Below are 24,391 nucleotides of genomic sequence, written 5' to 3' on the forward strand. Positions count from 1 at the left end.
AATTCAACAAGCTCCACCAACCTGCTTAGCTTCACAGCAGCTTTCTAGTTCCCAAGAAACCAAGGATTACCAGACATCTGAGAAAAGCCTCTACCAAGGAAGACAGATCAAAATAAGCAAACAAAAGAGCACTGGGAACAGAGACTATACACCTAGGAGAAACATTAAGCAAATATATATCAATGATATCCTTGGAGACCTAAGATACTACGTCCATAAAATTAAAAAATGATTTTTTAACCCAGAAAATTAAAGAACTGAAACAAACATTTTTGGAATTGAAAATTATTATGAGAAATCAAAAATAAGAAGATATTACCCCCAAATTAGAGCAAATACGAAGAGATGAAAAATAGGAGAAAACAGAAAATCAGATAACTGTTACGGAGATTCCAGCTCCTGAGTGTTAGTTGCAGAATGAAAAGAAAAATGGAGAATAAATGTTTCAAAAATAATTTCCCAAAACTGAAGAATTGAGGTGTCAGAATGAAATGGCACATAGTATGTCATACAATGCCCAGCATAGTGGATGAAAACAAACCCATGTCACGGCCCATTAGTGTGACATTTCAGATACCTGGGGACAAAAAGACTTTATAAACTTGTAGAGAGAAAAAGAAATCAGGTCCTAAGTATCCTATCAGGAATCAGAATGGCTTCATACTTCTCTACAGCCATAGTAGAAATAGAAGACAACAGATCAATGTATTAATTTTCCTTTAGAGCTTTGAATTCTACTCCCAAACTCCCATGAAGTATGATAGTGAAATAGACATTTTCAGGTATGCAAGGCCTTGAAAAATTTACCTCCCTTGTACCCTTTCTCGCAAAGTTACTGGAAGTGCTCCACTAAAACCAGCAAGCAAAACAGAAGATATAAAAAGAAAAGAAGCTCTAACTCAGGAGAGAGGCCAAGGGAAGCTCCGGATGACAGCTGTGTACTAAAAGAAGACAACCAGTCCAGATTGGTGCAATGTGACTCAAGAGAGGGGCACACTGAGAACTTTCATCGCAAGACGCCTGCTGCCGTTAAACCTGCCGTTAAAACAATGATGGGGTGAGCTGGATGCAGCTTCTTCTGTTTTGCTCTTCCTGGCATGGGCTGAGGAGATTCCTGCTCTTCTCCACTGCCTGAACCAGCAAAGGACTCATTTCACTCCAAGGCAGCCTTCTGAGAACTGGAGGCAGGCATCAAAGGGCTGGAGAGCAGGAAACGCAGAGCAGCCTGTGCCCTCACCACACTCCTGCTAGGTGCTCAGTACCAGTCCCACACTACAGTGTTGTCAAATGTCCTGCCTATCAGGAGCCCCATTTTTCCTCAGATTCACTCATGGCCTTGCCCACCAACTTCCCCACAATAAGCTGTGAAAGCAGAAGCCAGATTTCTCCCAGAGACCTGGTGAGCTTGCCTTCTCTTGGGACTTTAATCAAACAAAACCAATGTCTCTCTTTCCTTGCACAGCTAGGTTTGTATTTGCTGCTTGGTTTTCAAAACCATACAATGTATTGTTTAGGGATACATACATAACTCTGGCTGCTAAAAAGGTAAGGAAGAAAGCGAGTGACAAGTCAGGGGAGTGGTTATCTCCGGAGGTTATGCTACTGGGAAAGGGAACAGAGGAAGGGCCTTTAAGGAGCTATTTTCCCATTTCTTAAACTGGGGCTGTGGGCCCATGAGTATTTTTAAATCATTCTTTATATTGTACCTATATCTACTAAACATTCTTTTGTATTTACAATACATTTTGCAATTTACAAGATGATTTGGGTCACAGATTATGTTACAAAGAGTACAAGAATCTATACCATTTGTCTCTATTGTTCCCCATAACAGCAGTGGACAGTGTCTGTTCCCACCATCATGATCCTTTAATATGGCCCAAGACAGCAGTCACAGAAAAGCAATTCTAGAAGACACTTCATAGCAGGAACAAATGGAAACAAGACCCTCTGTAATTACCTTTCATATACAGCCTTGAGAAATGCCCTAATGCTCCTCAACTAGTGGGGATTCCTGCAAGCTCACAGGCTTCTGAGAGAAACTGAAGGGTCTAGCCGAAAGAGATCGTTCTCACCATTTCCCCAATGTGACTGAGTCTTGTTCGAACAAACTGGCAATTCCAAAATAAATACCCCAGACAACAGGTTCACTTTCCCAGCATGATTCAGATGAAGCAGCAGAAATGTTTACGGTTAACTACTGACCCATGTTTGCTCGATTTCCTTAAACACTATGTATGGTATGCACATACCACCATGACTAAAAGTCACTTTTCTTGAAAGGCATCTTGCTATTCGATTTCACGAAGCTGCTCCAACAGAAAAACTCTTTCGAAATTCTCATGTGCTGAATATTTTCCTTCCATGTCTAGTCAAAGAAAGAAAGAAGTCATTCTACAGCATTCACAGAGGACTGAAGATGCTGCAAGCCCAAGTCTCATGCTGTTTAGCCATCTGGCTGACACGCGGCCTGTCTTCCCTATCCACCGATTTTCTCTTACCTCTTTTGGACTTCAACTCAAAATTCAGATGCAGACAATTGAAAGCAACTGGGCACTGATTTGAGTAAGAGCATTATATTCCACTCACCTGACTAATAAACTGAAACAGCTGGCTATGTTACATTAACACCAATGGATTTATACTTTGACTTTTCTAAAATATGACTGGAAACGGCATCTTCAGAAAGAACAATTTTTCTCAGACTTAAATTGCCTCCACTTGAAGAAGACTGCTCCATTGGGAATAGGCTCACCTCTTAGAAGACTCAGTGAAGTGTTCTCAAGACATGGCCACAGTACTTTTTCCTCAGATGTTTCTGATAAAGTATTGACCATCGATAATGACTCTTCTCCCCAGATTAGAGCTTCTCAACCGTGGCTGCACACTGGAATCACCTGGGGAGCTTTAAAAACTACTGGTGCTTGGGTCCCACCTTCCAAGAATGATTTATTAGGTCAGGGATGTGGTCTGGGTTGAGTTTGGAAAGCTCCCCAGGTGATTTTAATGCACAGTCAAAGGTAAGAACTATAGTCTATTAGAGAATAATAGTGACCAGTTTCCTCCTGTCAAAAATATAAGCTAACATTTCCTAAAAACCATCACTGCTGTAACAGTGTTTATGTTTATATATGCCATGCAGCATAGCTAAGTAATTAAGAGCACAGAATCTTGAGTTAGGCTACCTGGGTTTGACTGCTGGCTTTGCCACTCACTGGCTGAGTGATCTTGAACAACTTATATAACTGCTCTGTGCCTCAGTTTCCTTATCTGTGAAATGGGCTAATATGAGTACCCATAGCTCACAAAATGGTGGGTAATTAATTAGTTGACATTTATAGAATGCGGAAAACAATGGATATGACACAGAACATGCCTCAGTAATGTTTGTTGGATAAATTGTCAAGCCAGTTTCTGTCAAGAACCCCAAATAATACAGAATCACATACAACTTTCTTTGGAATGCCAATCACACATTTTTAGTACAAAAATCTCTCAGATTTTTTGTACTACCTCTTATTTTTATAATGGAACTTTATCCAGCTCTGGCCAAAGGGGCATTCTTGAGGGCCAAGAGGGAAATTTAACATAACCTAGCGACATTCTTTATTGCTGGGTCTAATCCTTTTTCCATCATTTCAGACATCCATGTCATTGTTAATAATCTGGTGTGAAATCTGAGCACTATATTTGCAGGAATTGGCAAGAACGGCTTTAGAATTCCAAGTTTTTTATTTTCAAATGAGTATGTAACTGTCTCACCTAGAAGATAAAGGAATATTTTTTTCCAAGAGTTCTCTGTAGCCTTGTAGGAGATAGAGGACCTTGGATTTTTCTTACTTTAATTACATATATATAATTATATAAAATTATATAAATATACAATTATATAAATATATATATATATGCTGCATGCCAAGCACCATGCACAGAAATTTATTGATTCAAAAAATATTTAAAACAGGAGATCAAAACTGAATGCAGTCCTGGACTGTGAAAACAGACACTTGGCTGCACAAGCTTTTCAACTACACAGATAAATATGAAATAGTATTTGAGGAAAAATAGTTTCATACATGTAGCTCCTAAACACAGAGGAAGCCTGATGGTGAACATTTCAGAGTCTCTCTATCTTCCACTAATAATAGAACCGATTTCTTATCAAGGCAGTGCAAAAATGCTGCAGAAAGGTTGTGTGAAGAGAGACAGCTCCAAATAATATTCCGCAACACCACTTCAAATACATTCAGCTTGCTAATGCTTTCATTCAAAAACCAACACTTAAATTCTCTAATGTCACGAAATCGCTTCTTAAAAATAATGGAAGCTCATTTTGAAACATGCAGATTACTCATCAGACACTGCTGAGAGAGTGTGTAAACAGGCTCATTTCTACAGGGCAATTTGGTACTATGTATTAAAAGCATTTACAGTGTTTATCCTCTAACACGGATTTATCCTTAGGAAGTAATGAACACTCATGTGAAAAATGTACGTGCAAGCAAGGTCATCATAACACTGCTTAATAGCAAAAAAGAGCACTGATTACTTAAGAGGGTGGTATATTCATACAATGGGGTCCTGTGGCATAGCAAAATATTGAGTGAAATGGGAAAATATCTGCGATAATGTTATCAGGAAAAGGTGGTTAAGTTATTTGGATAGCAGGACTCCATTTTGTGGAAAATAAGGATATTAATCACTGAAAAAATGTATGGAATGATGCACAGCAAAATGTTAAAGGAATTTATCTTTGATTAATGGGATTGTGGGAAATTTTCTTTCAGGCAGTAATTTTTAATTATTCAATTATGTATGGCTGGCACAACAAAATAGCTAAAATTTTCAAAATAAAATGTAATAAAGATATGTTAAATAATACTATATATATAAAATGAGGAAGGGGAACAGACCACTTTTCAACTTTCTCACATTTCTCAAGAGTTGTCTAAAATAAGTTCAGTAATGGCACCAAGGAAAGTTAACACATAGTTCTTATCCACTAAGAAATGGCCAGAAAACAAAGGCAGCGGAACTGAACATTTTAAAACCAAATACTGTCTTCTGAAGTGAGGGCTACCCATATTGGATTGGAGTCAGCAGTCAAGTGTTTTAAAACCTTAGGTTCTCAAGACCCTAACTTTGGTATATGCTAACAGTTCAGTCTCACTTTTTTTTTCTTTCAAAAAAATATATATATATTTTTTTTTGGCGGGGGGTGCTTTCTGGTAAAAACCGGAAAGCCTGCTAGACAAATTCTAAAAGAGCTGTAACACTACTTTTTTTTTTTTTTTTAATCTTTAAACAGCATCTCAAGAACTCTTCTGGAAGTGTGAATTGCCCAAAGGAAACAGATGTTTAAAGGAACTGAAAGCTTAAGTGTCCCCAATTTACTTCGACTTATTTCTTACAACACTCCCACCTCCCTCCCCTCTGCTTTATTTCTCCAGTTCCCCCATATTTCCTAAAGGCTGGGGTCCTTCCCTACCAGGGACCACGCTAAATCAGGAAAGATTCAAGGGAATCTAGGCTTTGGGGGTGCCCGGGAAACAGAAAGATAGCTTTGAAGCCATTCAATACGCATTTGGTAATCTTAATTCGAACTCAGAATTGGTTCTTCTCTTTCCCACCATTTTTTTTTTTTTTTTTTTTTTTTTCTCAAGGCTAAAACTAGACCAGAGAGCAGTCTTTTTGCACACACTAAACATAGCCATGTTTTGGTTTCTGCAGGATCAGGAAGAAGGTGAGTCCTGAAAATGGTCGGGCAAGTTCAATCGTCAGTGCTCACCTCTGGTCTCACACAGATGCCTCTGATGTCAGAATATGAAATCACAGACTTACAGAAAATTAGAGTTGAAAGTGGCTTTCTAAATATGATAGATGAATGCTACGAAAAGTGTGCCTACTGGTCTAGCAGCAGCAGTACTGCTTGGGTGCTTGTTAGAATTGCAGACGCTCCAGTCCCACCACAGGTTCACTCAATTAGCAGCTCTGAGTGTGGGGTCTGGGGTACCTGCATGTTTACTAGCTCTCCAGGTGCTTGAGGCTCACCTAAGTGAAAACTACTATTATAGAGTAAGAAGCTGAAGCACAGTGAGAGTATCATAGAGTATCATTTGTCTTCACGAAACGAGAGAGAGGGAAAAAAAGCAGTGAGACATCTAAATAAAGCTACACTGTTTTTCTGTTTCAAGATCTGCAATGCTGTACCCGCAGGTCTCTGGATTATCTTTCATTCCTAGTTGTCTTTTCATTTTTACATCACTTCCCTTGGAGAAAGTGTGGCAACCATTACAGAGCAGCCCAATGCAGTCTCTGGAGCATGAAGGAGCGTTTAATTCAAACTCTTTTTACAAATCACTAGATTAATGAAATTCATCATACATGCGAGTTCTGGGGTATCGACTGCATGCAAATCATATCTAACAAGCTAAGTGCAGACTTCTAAAGTAGTTCCCAGAAAATCAGAGCAGCAAATGCTAGAATAGGAACGTGACTATATATTAATGTAAAAGAAGAACTGGAGTCCCTTATCTTATTTTCTCAGGCTGTCCTTCTCCACATCCACACCATGACTCAGAGAGGAGCTCTGAAATGTAGGGAGTTCTAGTTCACAAAAAAATTTACGTTTCCAAAAGATCATTTCTAAATCGTTTGTTTGAAAGCTGGACACATTTCCTCATTAAACAATGTTATAAGTGGTCTTAAATGTCCAATCAAAATAGATTTATAATAAAATTGGCATTATAAAAAATCTAATCATTTAAAAATACTTACACTGGAAAAAAAGTTCAAGCTCCGGCCGGGCGCGGTGGCTCAAGCCTGTAATCCCAGCACTTTGGGAGGCCGAGACGGGTGGATCACGAGGTCAGGAGATCGAGACCATCCTGGCTAACACGGTGAAACCCCGTCTCTACTAAAAAAAATACAAAAAAATTAGCCGGGCGAAGTGGCGGGCGCCTGTAGTCCCAGCTACTCAGGAGGCTGAGGCAGGAGAATGGCGTAAACCCGGGAGGCGGAGCTTGCAGTGAGCCGAGATCGCGCCACTGCACTCCAGCCCGGGCGACAGAGCAAGACTCCATCTCAAAAAANTTCCCTGCCCATTTTCTCTAAAATTGCAACTCCTCCCGCTCACCTCTCCATTCCCTTTTATATTATGTAAGTGCTTTTATATTATGTAAGTGCAAAGAAAATATATCAAGAATTGAGATTTGTCAGAAACTTTTGTTTGCCTTTCTTTGACTACTGGTTAAATTGAATGTTTTCTTGGATGTTTATTGGCAGCTATGTGCATATTTATATTTCTTCTTTGTAAATATACCATTCATGACCTTTGTTGATTTTTCTATTGGCATATTTGTCTTTCTTGTTAATTGTTAGGAATACTATGCCTTTGTCTATTATCAATAATTTTCCCAGCTTGTGTTTTCCTTGTTTATTCATGCTGTTTGCCATCTGAGAGTTCATTTTTGTGGAGACTAGTCTATTTATATTTATTCATTGCCTTTGATGCATTCTCTTTACAGGAATACACAAAGGTGATTAGGTATTATACTTAAAGCACTTATCATAACAATCCCTTTGTCAGATTGCCCTATGATTTCTCATTCAGAAAGCACATACATCATACTACTGCAGAAACTTGGTTTTCCTTCACACTCAGCTCTCATACCTCATCACAGCAACTAGTAGTGTTGCTTTCATTTTACTAAAAGCATTTAGCAACTGAAAGGTCCACTGTGGGAGATGACTACATTAACAACCCCAGTAAGTCACACTTCCCCATATCTAAGCCCTTGTGTAGTCTTCCCTCCCACAACGACACTGGGCTTGGTGATGTGACTCGTTTTAGCCAGTGAGACACAGGCCAATGTTATGCAGACAGAAGCATCAAGACTGCTTGTTCATTATCCCTGAGAACTTATCTGCTATGATGTGAAAAGCTTAGGCTGGCCTCCTGGAATTTGGGAGAGAATGTAGTGTGCCACCCCAGCTAAGGTCCAAATGCACGAGTAAGCCTAGATGACACCATGTGGAACAGAAATGGGCCATCCCAGTTGAGCCTAGCCCATACTACCAACTTGCCTAATTGTGAACAAATAAATGATTGTCTTCAACTGTTAAGTTTGGGGATGGGTTTTTATACAACAATAGCTAATCATTCCCTTACCAGTAGATGTATCTTATAATTCAGTACAATGAAGTGCTATGTAGCCAGTATATCTTCCAAAACACACACAAAAACATACAACATTTTTATGCTGGGTTAGAGGAAAAACATGGAGGATAAATATTTATGTCAATGGGGATAAATTAAATGGTAGATGGTTTATGCCCATTTCCATAATTACTGATTGTATTTATATTTATTTAATGTAAATTTTACAAGTTTTTAAATGGAAATTCTTTTAGTAAAACAGCCTTTAAGATCCATCTGTAGAGTATCTATTTCTGGGGCTTCTCCCACAACTATACTTACCCCATGGCAGGGACCACAGTCTTTACCATTGTGTTCTTAGAAATGACTCCCTTGACTCTTGTTTGAGCAGTTTTGTGTGATTATCTAAGTCCCAAAATAATATCACCCTATCTGTATGATATACCCTATATGATATATACTTCCAGAAAGGGAAGTATCCCTGTGTACTAATTAACAACTGCATATTTTCACACCCAGTTTCCATGCCTGTTTCAGAATATCATGGTCTTCTATACTCTACCCTGTAGTATTGATCCCTGTGCTGAGGTATTCATGAGGGGAACCTTCTGCAAAAGAGACTTGGGAAGGGCAGACCAAATGTCTACTCAAGGGACTTCCCTGTGTGAAGGGAAATTTATAGAATTCAATCTGATGTGTATATAATGCTGGCTGATTCCTTGGATGATGGTGTTCATGAGGTCACAGTTTGGCTTAAACAGACAAGCTAACCTATTTCATGAAAACACCATTCCCACCTTCTCAAAAAATCTTGTTCTAAAGCCACAGTTCATTCAGAGCCCTGGGTATGTGATTTTTAAAAGGAGGTGCTAATGTAATGCCCATTGCTATTAGAAAGAATATAGAGCAGCCTTACTGCTTATTGGAAGAAAAGAATATCATTTTTTGTTAGAAACTACCCAAATTCAATCAAGCAATAAGTCTATGACACTTGCTAGCTATGTAGGCAAAAGAAACAAGGCTCGGGAAAAAAAAAAAAAAAAAAAAAAAAACATTGCTAAATTATACCCTCTCATCCCTCCTATTTATAGGTTGTCAAATTGTAAGATTCCACTCTTAGCTGGGCTGGACAGACGAGACAGAAACAGCGTAATATCTCTGGAAGTGACAAACAGCTGGCAGAGCTTATGTGCTTCCCTTGCTGATAGAAGAAACAGAACAAAGGGCCAAAGAAGTGAATGGCAGTCAGTAAGCCCAAAGTGAGATGCTTTTCACAAGCGGGCCTTCCATTTCTGTGCTTTACAAAAAAAGAATGCAGGGGGTTGGGGAGAAAAACAAGATCAAGGGAAACTTAAGACCCTTTGTATGTTTAGGCTTTCCAGCTGGGTACACAGCTCACCCAAATATCTATCCTCTCCTGCTGTTACTAAAAATATATGGAACAGCTCTTCCAGGAGGAAAACGGTCACATATCACCAAGGAGACAGGAAGATACTCATGATATGGTTTTTAAAATGACTTGAGAATCCAAGCAACCCTTGATTCCTCTCTCTGGACTCTGCCAAGAGGGTAACTAAAGTTTCTGCCTAAAAAGAGATTTTCTTCTCAGATAGAATTTTGTCTGTTCACATCTGATACTGGGAATCAGCTGAAATCTAAAGTGCCTTAAAACTAGTTCATTGTGAAGGCAGACATTCTGGCAGGAAAACTAGAAAATGCTGCCACCAAAATAAATGCACATTGTCTTGTACCAACTGCTACTAGAAAGAGATTTCAAGGATTCTAGCAGAAAAGAGAGGATTGACAAGAAATTGAGCATGGGAGTGCTATTGGGAGAAATGTAAAACAAAATCATTTTCAAATGAAGGGTATTTCTCACAAAATTGGAAGGCAAAGCTTTCTTTCTATGATATGCAACATGGAAGAAACAGGATGCATATTTTTCTCACAAGTCTTGCACAGTTGCTTTGCTTTGAATAGGGCCCTTTGCTTGCTTCCTGCTGCCAAGAAAATGTAGGGCAAGCTAACACAAGCACTGCAAAATGGGGGACTCCATTAAACCTGATTGCAATTCATCTCCACATCCCCAGTACTTGATTGACTCAAAAAAGGCTGGCTATTTGTGTGATGTTCCCATTATTTTCTCATTTTCGTAATGCCTATTGTCTTTGAATTCACTGTTAAATTCACCGTTAATATTACATTTTATATTTGGTCATTTTGTTCCCCTTCTTTCCCATACAAAATATGTACAATTCTTATACATGTGCTTAATTCACATTCAGGAGAGGATAAAGGGGTAGAGGCTCCCCTAACATTTCCAAAGAAGATTTTTTTTTTTTTAATAAGTGTGGAACTTGGGTGAAGATAATTAGATAAATCCTGTTAATCAAAATCCTTGATTCATGAGGACTCATCATGGCATTCTTGTGTTTATTATATTAATATGCACATACACACATGAACCCACTACCCAACACAGAGACTAGAACATGGATAATAACTTACATCTCCATATGTAGTGACCTCCATTTCCTTCCCCTCCCTCCCTCATCCCAGGATAGCCACTATAAAGAACCATGTGTTGTGTTGATCTTTGATATATTCCTGTCATGCAATCATGGGTGACTAACTTAATAAGATTCATCCACAGTGTTGTGTATTGCAATAATTCGTTCATTTCTACTGCTGTATACGACTCAAAGTATGAATCAGGGAAAGCAGGAAGTAAAATTTAGAGTATGAATACTTTATTGCATTAATTTATTTTACATTTGTTACTTCTTATGCAAACAAATGTTATACAAAGCATCATTTGTTTTAAAACAATTGACCATATAAAACAAGTTGCTACTGTTTTTATTGTACTTTATAACTAATTTCTTCACTTTCCTTTTTTCATATTTTCCAGAATTGAATGTTCATTATGGGTTCTATACTGGGTTTTCTTAAAGATTAGTGATATTAGAACTGGTGCAGACTAGGGCTGCTGATCCAAGGTCAGTTTGTTATAACAGTTAAATTAGACTCACCCCCAAATTCTAATTTATTTAACATTTCCAGTGATCTCATGGCCAGAAACTTCTGTACAAGATATAAGGCACTACTGACACCAAGCTGAACAAAACCATTCCTTTTCCTCAAAGTTCTCACTGCCTAATGCAGGGGGGAAATGATAATTTTAAAAATCTACAATAATACAAAGGTAACTGCAGAGTCTTAGCCCAGGAATCAACTTCCTGGTAGAAGAAGAAGAAAAAAAAGGGTATACTAAACAGAGGGACATTATGCAAAGGCACAGAGGTGGGAGAGTTATCAACTGGTCAGGGGTCTCCAAGCATAAAGGTAAGAAAATCAAGAATTAAAACTTAGAGCATCTTGAACTTTGAATCAAAGCAACTTTATCCCAGGGAGCCACTTAGAGATTTCACACAGAGGAGGGATAGGATCAGATTTACTATACCACAAAATGGGTGGCACTGGAGAGTGGGCTGTGGGTAAGAACAGTTAGAATACTAGTCTAGGATCCAAGCAATACATGATGTGGACCTGGACTGAAGCAGCTGCATGGATCATGGATACAGGAGAGGAGGACACAGATTTCTGTGATATTTATGCAGCAAAGTTGACCAAAAAGAAGACACAGACTCAACAAAAAATGAGCTTAACATACAAATTAGTGGTCTAAAAGTAACTGCAGTACAATTGTTTCAAGTACCATGCCTAAAAGAATAAAAAGTTGCCCACAGGAAGAGAAAAGCTTCTCTGGCATATTGCTTTCATCCCAAGAAACCTTCCAAATACTGAAGCATGTTTTCATAAGTTACCAGTTACTATTATTTGAAATCATACTCACAGAGTACAACCCCAAAATTTCTTATAACAAGCTAATCTTGTTATCATCCACAAAAGAGAAAATGTGATACCCAGTTAAAATCTTAGTCTAATTGTGTTTTAAACATATGGTTCATTCTCAATATTCACAGCACTATGTTTTATGAAGTCACCACAAAGACTGAATTAACAAATACTGAACCATTGCTCCTAGCGGAAATATAGGAGTAAGTTCCTACAAGCCTCTGGTCACAACATTTTTGTTACCTAATCAATACATAACCTTGTTTTATGTGTGTTTGTTTAAAGACACTATATTTAACATATATTTTTGGTTCATTATCATTAACTCACAGCCAACACTGCTCTAACTCCTACCCAAAGGAAGCTTATCTAATACACAAATTTTCTCTGTAAGGCACATTGCAGGCTTCTTGTGCTTAGGAACACTGAACAGCCCTTCAGCACTATAGTTAAAGACCACCTTACACACCAAAATCAATAACATAAAGCACAAAAATCAGGAAAAACACAGCACTAAATAGATTACAAATAAATACTTTTTTATAGTAGGAGAGCTGAAATAAGAAGGTACAGTATTGCCTTGTTTGACTTTAACAGGGAATGTGCATGTCAGGTGAATCAAATTTTTTCACTTCTCTGTGGATGTCTGTGAGTGACAGCAAAAGCACCAGAAGTACCGATTTGGGGGTTACAAATAGTAATAGATCTAGCAAGTTGGCAAATTTGCAAATATAGAATCCACCAATTATGAGAATTGACTATATTTCCAAGAGATCATGTCCTACCTTGAGGTCTCAAAAAGCACTTTCGTAGGTGGACAGAGAAAGTTAGTAACAATGCCAAAATTTTAGTTATGTTCTTTTCCAGAATGAGTTCAAAAGTGTCTCTTCGGACTTCCTATCAAGATGACCCCTTTGTTCATCTTCCATGAGCCTGGAAAAAGCTCAGTTTTAAATCAGGTTTTAAATATAAGAAGACCAAAGCTTTGAAAAATTGAGAAGCAAGTTCTTATTTCAGAAAAAAAGAATGAAAAGGACCAAGAATGAATTCTAGATGACCTGATTCCTAAACGAATGTTCCATCTTCTGTGGTAGTGCTTCTCAAACTTTAGTGTGCCCATGAATCCCCTGGGAACTTGTGAATAATGTTCCTTCTGGTTCAGAAGGTCTGAGCTGAGACCTCAGGACTCTGCATTTCTAACTAGCACCCAGATGATGCTGATGCTGCACAGACTTTGGGTAGCAAGGGGGTAGATCACAAGCTCCCCCAAGAAATTTATCAGCCTCAATATGGACCTATGTCCAATAGATGATAATTATTTAGATTTTAAAAAGCACTTCAGTTTCAGGTTATATATTAGATACTAAAAAGTAAGTAAACTTTCAGCATATCAACAGTTCCACATGTAAAACAGTCTAGAATTGACAATGCCATTGATTTTACTGCCTAAGGCTATTAGTGTTGTATGGAAAATAAAGTAATTAGGATCTCAATACTGCTTTCCAAATAGGATCTCAGCTTTGGGAGTATTTTTCTCTTCTCTCAACTGACCATTAGCAGCATTAAGGAAGTAAAGAAAAAATCATCTGAAAGATACAGAATGCTTCATTTGCAAGCAACTGACACACAAGTGGGCAAAGTACCACTTGTCCATTTTAACATGCAGATAAGGGAATCTGTTATCTGCAGATAAAGGCATTTGCTTCTCATTGCCTCTATGCTCTTACCCCCAGATACACAGAATAAATCAAAGACGACTTTGTGAAATAAAGGCAGTAGAAGCACAGATCACACAACCTGTAATTTTGTAAGGAAATCTGGCACTAAAGAGCCAGCGAGAAGAGCAGTTTGATGCAAATGCCCCAGTGAAAATTTGATTTCCAAGATATAATTCAGAGGAACATTAGTCTCCCACAAAGATTTGTAGAGCTACAAAAATAACCACGAACCAGACAAAAAGAAGACTGTGTTCACTACTACTATAGAGGGGCAGACAATTGTAGAGGACAGAGAGTAAGAAAGGCCTCTGGGACACTCAAAACTGATTCTTTCAGGCCACTGATTCCAGCTTGATAGTTTGTGTTTAATAATTTAAATTTAACAATTCAAAGTTCCATTTGAGACCAAAGATAGAGTTCTTCACCACCTGAGCAAGTCTGATTTTCCTTGCTACTTGAGGACTATTCATAGCTGTTTATTTTCCTTATACCAATTTTCTTTCAGTACACATGGTACCAGTTGCAGTTAAGAAGAAAAAATAACTGTCTCCATTTGACTGTTTCTCACTAATGTAACCTTGTTTTTGTTGTATTTTTAAATCTCACAACAAAAAGGCAAAATGCAGATAATTATACTTCAAATGAGGACATCACATCTTAGCTCAAGCTACGAATTGAGAACATTTCAGAACATATGTAATGAGTTATATGAAAATAAATGATTAAAGAAAGAGCAGAGATGATAGTAAAAATGTAATGCTCAAGGGATAAAAGTTAGATATTAGGAGGAGTGTGCTTGAAACAACAGACACATTGGAAAATGTCCTCATCTATATTCCTGTACAAATTTGTTTTTGCTTTGTTCAAAACAATAGGAGAAAAGAAATGCAAAGAAAAGCTGCTATTTTCTGATACACATCAGAAATTCTTCAAGCACATAGAGGGACGAAAAGAACTATTTGTCCCAGGAATCCCACTTTTAGGAATCTTCACTAAGAAAACACCCCCAATAAAAAAATACATATGTACAAGATTATTCATTAAAAATAGTTTGCAATTACAAAATATTGGAAGCAACCTAAATGTCCATAAATAGAATGGTTAACTAAACTATGATACAGTTACATGACGGAGTACCAAGCTGCTATAAAAAAAGGAGGAGGAAGATTTCTATGAACTGATGTGAAAGGATTTGCAGTATAAACTGTAAGAAGTAAAAAAGGCAAAGTACAGATTTTAAGTGTCCTCACGGCCACCAGCTCCATGCATGCACAAAATGGTAACTCTGGGTGATAATGGATATATTAATTAATCTGACTATGGTAATCATTATACAATGCACACATATATGAAATCATCACATTGTTTGCCTTGAATATAGATAATTTTTACTTGCACAAAGACAAATTTTATTGTATTTCTATAAATGTGTAAACATTCTTAAAAAGCAAAGTGTAAAAATGTATCTGTAGTATGCTACCCTTCGTTTAAGAAAGAAAACATTCATGTATCTTCTCATTTGTGCAAAATAAATACATTAACAATAAACCAAAAACTAAAGATATTGGTTATCTAAGGCAATAGAGAAAGGGATGAAAAAGCGGGGGTATGGGAAGGGGTGCTAGGAATAAAAAGGGAATGACACTTCTGTGTATACTGTTTTGTATAGCCCTGACTCTGAGAAGCATCGTCATGTTTAATGTACTGAAAATATAAGTCACTAATAAAATCACCTAGTGTGTTTGGGGGAAGGGGACAAAATGGAATATAAACACTAACAAAAGAACCTAATTATATCACAAGTGAATAATGTAACCATACTGAAGAGAGTGCGGAAGAAAAGAACTAACCTTATTAACTGTGTAAAACAGCATCTTGACTGGCTACTGGCTACTGTATTTTAAGACAAAAACAAAAACCAAAACAAACCAAAAAACAAACAAAAAAACAATACCCAGAACTACTCTAGTTAGTAAATGTGTTTCTTACAAGGGTACAGGTTAGCAGTTCTGAAACTACTCCATGTCTAAGAGGATTAAAGAAATACAGAAGCATGTTTACATATATTATAAATAATGAAAACCAGGTTTCTCACCATCAGAGAAAGAAGGCTATAATGAACCCTGTGGTATTATATTAGAATCAAAGGTTTCAGTATGAACTCATAGTTTTTATAGATGAATGAATAGATGGACAGATAAATAGACACACAGAAAAAGAGAAACTCAGAAAATGTTTTAGTTCATTTTGTGCTGCTATAGCAGAAAACCTGAGACTGTATAATTTATAAAAAACATAAATTTATTTTCTCACAGTTCTGGAGGCTGGGAAATCCAAGATCAAGGTAATGGCATCTGGCAAGGGCCTTCTTGCTGTGTCATCCCATGGCAAAGGGCGAAGAGAAAGCAAGAGAGAGCCAAAAGGAAGCAACACCCATCCTCTTGTAAGAAACCTACTTTTGAAATAACTAACCCATTCTTGCAATAACAGCATTAATCCATTCATGGGGGCAGAGCTCTCATAGCCTAATCACCTCTTAAGGGTCCCACCTCTTAATACTGTTATAATGGCAATTAAATTTCAACATGAGTTTGGGAGGGGACACACTTTTAAACCATAGCAGATAACTATAGACGTGTGTTTGCACAGTTATTACACTCGCGTATATTTCCTAGCTGTTGCTAGGGTCAAGAAGCAATGACACTCCAGTAGCAACAAACATACCTAGCACCCAGACCCTAGTTTCTAAATACCATTCTTCCATAAAAGGAACCACAAAAGGGTGGGACAGAAAAAATATTTACAGAATTAATGGTCAGAATTTTCTAAATTTTATGCAAACAATAAGCCCACATATTCAAGAAGCTCAACAAACCCCAAGCAATACATGAACTATACCAAGATATATTATAACAAAATTGATAAAAATAATTACGAAAAAAAATTAAAAACCACCAGAGGGAAAAAAAAGTTACATATGGAAGAACAAAGATAAGGATGACATACTTTTCATTAGAAACAATGTAAGCCAAAAAATCTAGAAGCAACATCTTTAAAATACAAAAATAAAAACAACTATCAACCTAGAATCTATACTAGCAAAGACAGCTTTCAAAAACAAAGGTAAAGATTTTTTCAGATATACAAAAGCTGGAAAAATTAATTATCAGTGTATCATAAAATATGTTAAAATAAGTTGTTCAAGAAGACAGAAAATGATATTAGATATAAATATGGGTCTATGTAAAGGAATGAAGGGCACTGAAATAACTGCTTGGGAAAATATAAAATTATTTTTTCTTATTTAAATCTCTAAAATATAACTGACTACACAAAAATAATAACAATGGAGTGTGGTGGTACCCCATAAATATATATACCTACAATATACCCACAAAAACAAAAAAGAATTAAAAATAAAATGTATTACACAATAGAAAAAAAGGCTAGGAATGGAGAAATAGTTGTATTGTATACTATCACAGGGTTCATAGACTATAAGCAAGGTGGTATACTATCACTTGAAGGTAGAATTTGATAAGTTAAATATGTATACTATGAACCATAAAGCAACCAATAAAAGCACAAAATAAAGAATTATAGCTAATAAGCTAACAGGTAAGATAAAATAGAATCATAAAAATAAAAAATAAAGGAGATAAAGGAAGTAAAGAAGAGATGGGACAAATAGAAAACATGGCAAGATAATAGATCTTAACCTAAAAGTATAAACAATTATATTAAGTGTAAGTGGACTAAACATCCCAATTAAAAGGCAGAGATTGTCAGATTAAATTAAAAAGCAAGACTCAGCTACATGCTGGCTACAAGAAAGACACTTTACATATAAAGGTACAAATAGGTTTAAATTTGGGGTGGGAAGAGATATGGTTTGGCTTTGTGTCCCCACCCAAATCTCATGTTGAATTGTAATCTCCAGTGTTGTGGGAGGGGCCTGACAGGAGGTGACTGGATTATGAGGCAGATTTCCCCCTTGCTGGTCTCATGATAGTGAATGAGTTCTCATGAGATCTGGTTGTTTAAAAGTGTGTAGCACTTCCCCCTTCACTCTATTCCTCCTGCTCCAGCCATGTAGAACATGCTGGCTTCCCCTTTGCTTTCCACCATGCTTGTAAGTTTCCTGAGGCCTCCACCAGCCATGCTTCCTGTGCAGCCTATGGAACCATGAGTTAATTGAACCTCTTTTCTTTATCAATTACTCAGTCTCAGGTAGTTCTTTATAGCAGTGCGAGAACAGATTAATACACATACTAACACTATTCAAAAAAGAACTAGAGTGGTTATGTTGTTATGTTAATATCAGACAAAATACATTTCAGAGGAAAGAATATTAACATGGATAAAGAAGCTTATTTCATAATGATAAAGGGCTCCGTTTATCACAAGGACATAACAATCCTAAACATTTAAACCTTATGCTTCAAAACAGCTTCAAAACACATAAAGCAAAACTGATAGAACTGTCAGGAGAAACAGACATATCCACAATTATAGCTGGAGATTTCAAAAAGACTCTCTTTATTGATAGAACAAGTATTGAGAAAATTAGTTAAGGATATGAAAAGCTTAAACATTATCAATGTTGACATGACATTCCACCCAACAACAGTAGAATACACAATCTTTTCTAACACAAATGTAGTATCTGCCAAGATAAGCTACATTCTTGGCTATTAAACAAAACCCAATAAATCTGTAAAGGATTCAAGTCATAGAAAGTATGTTCTTCCCACAAACAAACTAATTTAGAAATTAATAGGAGAAAGATCTCTGGAAAAATCTCCAACCATTTGAAAATGAAATAATACACTTCCAAGTCATCCATGGATTAAAGAAAAAAAATCAAAAGAGAAATTAAAAATAATTTTGAACTGAATGAAAATGAAAAGACAACATATCAAAAATTTTGGGATGCAGCTAAAACAGTACTTAAGGAAAAATTTATAGCATTGAATGGCTATATGGGAAAAGAAGAAAGGTCTCCAATCAATGACTTCAGCTTCTACCTTCAGAAATTAGAAAAACAAGAGAAAACTGATTCCAAAGCAAGTAGAAGGAAGAAGATGAGATCAGAACTAAAATCAATACAATAAGACAATGAAAGCACAAGAAAGAAAAATTAATGAAATCAAAAACTTGCCTATTGAGAAAATCAAACTTGATAAATCTCTAATTGGACTGATTTGAAAAAGCAGAGAGAAGACATGAATTACCAATGTAAGTACTGAGAAAGGTAACAACACTACAGCTTCTACAGATACTGAAAGCATAGTCAAAAAATATTATTTAAAATGTTATGCCAATACATTCAATAGCCTAGATGAAATGGACTAATTCCTTGAAAGAAACAAACTACCACAGCTCCCTCAAAAAACCCCAGACAACCTGAATTGATCTATATCTACTAAAGAAGTTGAATCATAGTTAAAAACTTTCCCACAAAGAAAACTCCAGGCCCAGATGGCTTCACTGGTGAAATCTCCAAAACATTTAAGGAAGACTGGTACCAATTCTATGTAATCACTTCTAGAAAACAGAATAAAAAGGAACACTTACCAATTCAGTTTATGAGGCCAGCTTTCTGTTATTACAAAAACCAACAACATTATAAGAAAATTATACACCAACAACCCCTATGAAAATTGATGCATAAATTCTAATTAAAATTTTAGCAAAATTACCAGTTTGGGCAACACAATGAGACTCCATCTCTACAAAAAATAAAAAATTAGCCAGGCCTAGTAGTGCACACCTGTACTCCCAGCTAGTCAGGAGGCAAGGTGGGAGGACTGCCTGAGCCTAGAAGGTCAGGGCTGCAGTAAACCATACACACCCCCCCCCACCCCCCCCGGGGAAAAAAAAAAAGACCCCCACACAAAAAAAAAAAAAAAAAAAAAAAAAAAAAAAATTAGCAAATCGAATCCAGCAACATAAAAGGGATAACACATTATGACCAAATAGTATTTTGCAGAAATGCAAGGGGTTGCGTCATAAGAATGTTGGAGAAAAGTAGAATCCAGATCAGACCAGAAATTTGTAGCCACAACACCTTAGAATTATCACCAGTTAGGTCTTTATAGAGAAGTAAATGGAAATTAGTATCAACCTACTCTATAGCATCATAGCTATATATGAATTTATGTTTTATCAAACTCATAATGTATTTAGCTTCTACCTCATAAATTAAGAGGGGAATGATAAATCTGGTTTTCTGCAATGAAAACAATGGATTGATAGCTTTAAGGTATAAACATTCTAATAAAACAACGAAATACCACTAACAGAAGGTAGAAAAAGAGCAAAAGAACAGAAAATTCATAAAATACAAATAATTATTTAAGTTTCACCTTATAATATAAAAACAGAGCAAAACAACAAAAAATTCACAAAATACAAATATTTAAGTTTCACCTTATAATATAAAAGGTATATATCATTTACCATGTTTAAATCTATACATTTCAAATTTTAAAAAATCTTTGTCAATGGCAATAGTGTGTTGTGATTGACATTTTCTTATACAATTAATGGGGATATTGGTAAGCATCCTTTCAGAAAGCTCTTCTAGCAAAAATTTTCAATATTTAAAAATATTCATGCTTAATTCTACCACAAGGAAATTAGTTTAAACAAATAATGAAATGTGAAGACAAAGATTTAAGTGCTACTAATCATAATCTTATATTAGTCAAAAAGTGGAAATACCTACATATGCAACAATAGGGAAATTGCTAAATAAATGAACCTCAGGATGGAAAAATGCATGGCCATTTAATGGTATTTTTAAAGAATTTTTAAAGACACGAGAAAATTCTGATTGAATAAATATCAGGACACAAATCTGGTACAGTAAGATTCCAAAATCTGTCTCATACCCCAGGTTTTGAAAGTTTTGCACTGCTCTTTAAGCACTTTCACCAAATTGTGACCTGAAGTGGCTAAGCAACTAAAGTCTTGAGCACTACCAAATAGAAATTCTGAACTCGGAAAATCCAATCCTTCCTTCTAATGCTAACCTGGCTGTGACCTGGGTGAAATAGCCACAGATCCATTAGCAATGTGGCTTCCACGTCAAGAAGCATGCTGAAAGTAAACAGTAGAAAAGAGTACACAGTGAAGAAGAGTAGAGACAAACGGGAATTTAAATGCCTGAGGTTTTTGTTCATATTCTAGTCCATTACAACGATAAACTGGGATCATTTTATTAGTCCTTTCTTTCAAATAATAGAATAAGGCCATTTCAAAATATCACTTCAGGATAAGACACTCACTTCTGGAACTCGACTGCCAGTACATAAAAATAGCACCTTGGGATAAGAGGCTAAGGAAGAAGGGACAGAGGATGAACATCCAAACAAAAAAATAGTATTTTATGGGAATTTGAAATATTGTTCCAAAAGAGTCCTGATTTTTGTCAAGTTGGAAAACCATTTTCATCCTCAGTTAGGAAATACTGAGGTTACCATGCAGAGCGACACAATTCATCCCAAGATTACATAGTGGAATTGGCAGAATTATTCAACATGACTTTTCTCCAACAATTCTTGATTGGCGGATAAGGCTAAGAAAACCAGCAAACACAGCATTTTAAATTTGTGGGTACATTCTTTCTTCCTTTTCACAGAGTATCATTTCAGCACTGCTGATAGTTTGCCTAAAATAAACCCACAAATAAAACCAACAAGATTCCTATGGTTATTCTGAGCTATAGCCTATAGTATTAAGATATAGTTAAATACCTCTAAATGTTTCAGTGCGCCAATGCTTATCTCATTTTTTGCCATCATGCAAAAATTGGGGTATATTCTCATTACACCACAATGATGAGGATAGAAATCAAGTTAGACCACCCTTCTATCTAGCTTTTCTGTGTTTCTTCTGGAAACATATTAGCAAACTCCTTCTGAAACCTCAACTACAAATACCACCTTGATTTGGAAAGGGAATTAAAAGGAAAGAGAGAAAACACCTGCCAAGCAGATAGACACACTTATCATTTCAAGACTCATCTCAAACCATCTCTCAAGCTCCAATTACAGCAATTAGTGGTCAAGACAAACCTCTCACTCTAAGAAGGTGGTTCAGCCATGGAATCAAGGGTTTCCATCCACTTTACTGCAAACAACTGCTACTACTTACCAAGGTAAAATTCAACCACCAAAGCAACCAACATTCTGGAAATTATCCTTTAGAAAAGAAGTATATATTCTGTTTTTGCCTTCAAACACTCAGTCTTGTTTTATACCTGCAGGAACAAAAAAGACCTAGAAGATGCAAAGAGAATCTAGGAATTTGTGGACATAAAACTCAGTATTTTATGAGAGACGTTGATATAGATTTCCTGTTTAACAATATAGAAACTCCTCTCAGCCAATCATCCAGGGGTCAAATCATGTCCAAGTAAAATTAAGACTCTTTAGATTAATATTAAAGTATGGTAAAATTCAGAAGTCAGTTCAAGGGTGTTATCCTTCATTAATTACCATGTATATTCTACCTAGAATATAATATTATTTAATGAATGCATATTTGAAACTACATAAAATTTAAACATATCAAACACTGTTATGATGGTGGTCACACAACTACACATTTGTCAACATTCATCAAATTATACACTTAAAATTGGCAAATTTTATTGTGTATGTGTGTACATATATAGAATCTCCACAATGAAGCAGATTAAACTATCATATTAGAGCTCCACAGAACACAAATGTGAACTGATAATTCACTCACAAAACATGAAAATAACAGTGAATGGGGAGACAATGTAAGGAAAGATAAAAACTTATTTCCACTAAAACAGGGTTTCTCAGTCTGAGCACTACTGACACTTTGGGCCACATAATTCTTTGTTGTGCAGGGCCATCCTGAGCATTGTAGGATACTTAACCAACATCCCTGGCTTCTACCCACTAGATGCCAGTTGCACCTTTCTCCTTCAGTTGTGACATCCAAAGATCTTTCCAGACGTTGTCAAATATCCCATTTGGGGAAGCACAAAACCGCCCCCAGTTGAAAACCTTTGCCTTAGACACTTATTACAAAACCTATTATATAAATTCAGCTAAGGCTGGTGGTGAAAGGTAACAAACTGGGAGAGAGGGAAAAATGAAGAATATTGATGCCTGAGGGGTTATTTAGGACACTGTCAAATATAGGTAATCAATACAATCAATGCCTTCCTCCATAGCTAATGAGCACATGCTAATTTGGAAACATCTCAAGTACATTTTTCCAGGAATCATCATTATACTCATGTCTCAAGTTTCATAGCCATAAATCATTGCCATTGACCAAGTCTCTCAACAACTTCATAAATTGGTCATTTGTTCCAGTAGAACACAGAAGAATTAAAGAATTGATCATATACTCTGAGGACATAATGAAAATATGCATTAGACTTTCAATAAATGATTTTTCAAGAAATTGGCTTTTTAAAAATTCAAGTCCCTAAGTTCAACCTTTAGTCAAATTAAAAGAAAAATCTATACTACTCATTCCTACTAATTAAACTAACAAAATGCAGTTTAAATAAGCCTCTGTGTGGGACAGACTCTGGGCAAATAGGTCATTTAATCTTTTCATCTCCTAACATATGACATACCAGGTTAAAAGAAATACAGTGTTTTGTAATTCCACATTTGGGAATATATTCCAAGGAAATAACCCCCAAAAGAAATTAGATGAAAAATATTCAAAGCCTTCCTGATATCAAATATTGCAAAACTTCCAATTCTGCAAACTGAGGTGAAGCAAAAGACACAATACTTGATCAGACACATAAATGATGGTTGAAAGAAATCTGAGCAATCCATCTAGTCCAATGCCAGGTCTCTGAACCACTGAGAGGACTTGAAGGTAGTAAAGAAGGCCCACTGGGCATTTTTAGGACTTAAAAGAAAATGCCTAGGCCAAGGTTCCAGTTGGTGGTGATAAGCTGCAAGATTCAAAGAAGCAAAGAAACAAGCTCAGTCAGAACACCAGGAGTGATCCTGTATTCATTCATTTGCATTGCGTTGCTATAAAGGAATACCTAAGACTCTGTGATTTATAAAGAGGTTTACTTGGCTCATGGTTCTGCAGGCTGTACATGACACATGGTACCAGCATCTGCTTCTGGTGAGGGACTCAGGCTACTTCCACACATGGTGGAAGGCAGTGGGGACCCTCCATGTCACATAGCAAGAAGAGGGAGCAAGAGAGAGGGGAGAAAGGTCCCAGGCTTTTTTCACCAGTTCTTGCAGGAACTCTCAGGAACCTAACAGAGCAAGAACTTACTCATTACCAGGAGGATGGCACCAAGCCATTAATGAGGGATCCGCCTCCATGACCAAAACACCTCCCACTAGGTCCCACCTCCAACACAAGGAATCATATCCAACATGAAGCTTGGAGGGGAAAAATCTGCAAACTATATCACATCCATTGAATAATTACGTATTTTGTATTGTATTAAAATTATCTGTATACAAATATTTTATACATACTGTATAAAAATTCCAAGAATTATAGAAATAAAAAAGTTTCTTAAAAATGTAATTTATTAATCAAAAATCTTTCAACTCATAGAAGTTAGGGGGAAAATAAGATGCCTCTTATGGGAAAATGAAATATGGCCCAGAAACTGATA

The 24,391-nt window shown here is 36.5% G+C and overlaps 1 protein-coding gene and 1 non-coding gene across 5 annotated transcripts in view; both read right to left on the reverse strand.

The window, feature by feature from the left end:
* TSPAN7 (tetraspanin 7) overlaps positions 1–24,391 on the reverse strand; it is a 117,235-nt gene that overhangs the window by 69,147 nt on the left and 23,697 nt on the right. The gene's annotated exons all lie outside the window — the stretch shown is intronic.
* LOC112616712 lies at positions 5,217–5,278 on the reverse strand. Its single transcript, XR_003117742.1, has one exon. It is a non-coding gene; the product is annotated as a U7 small nuclear RNA (small nuclear RNA).

The sequence above is a fragment of the Theropithecus gelada genome, chromosome X (genome assembly GCF_003255815.1).
Source record: "Theropithecus gelada isolate Dixy chromosome X, Tgel_1.0, whole genome shotgun sequence".
In the NCBI taxonomy this organism is placed as follows: Eukaryota; Metazoa; Chordata; class Mammalia; order Primates; family Cercopithecidae; genus Theropithecus; species Theropithecus gelada.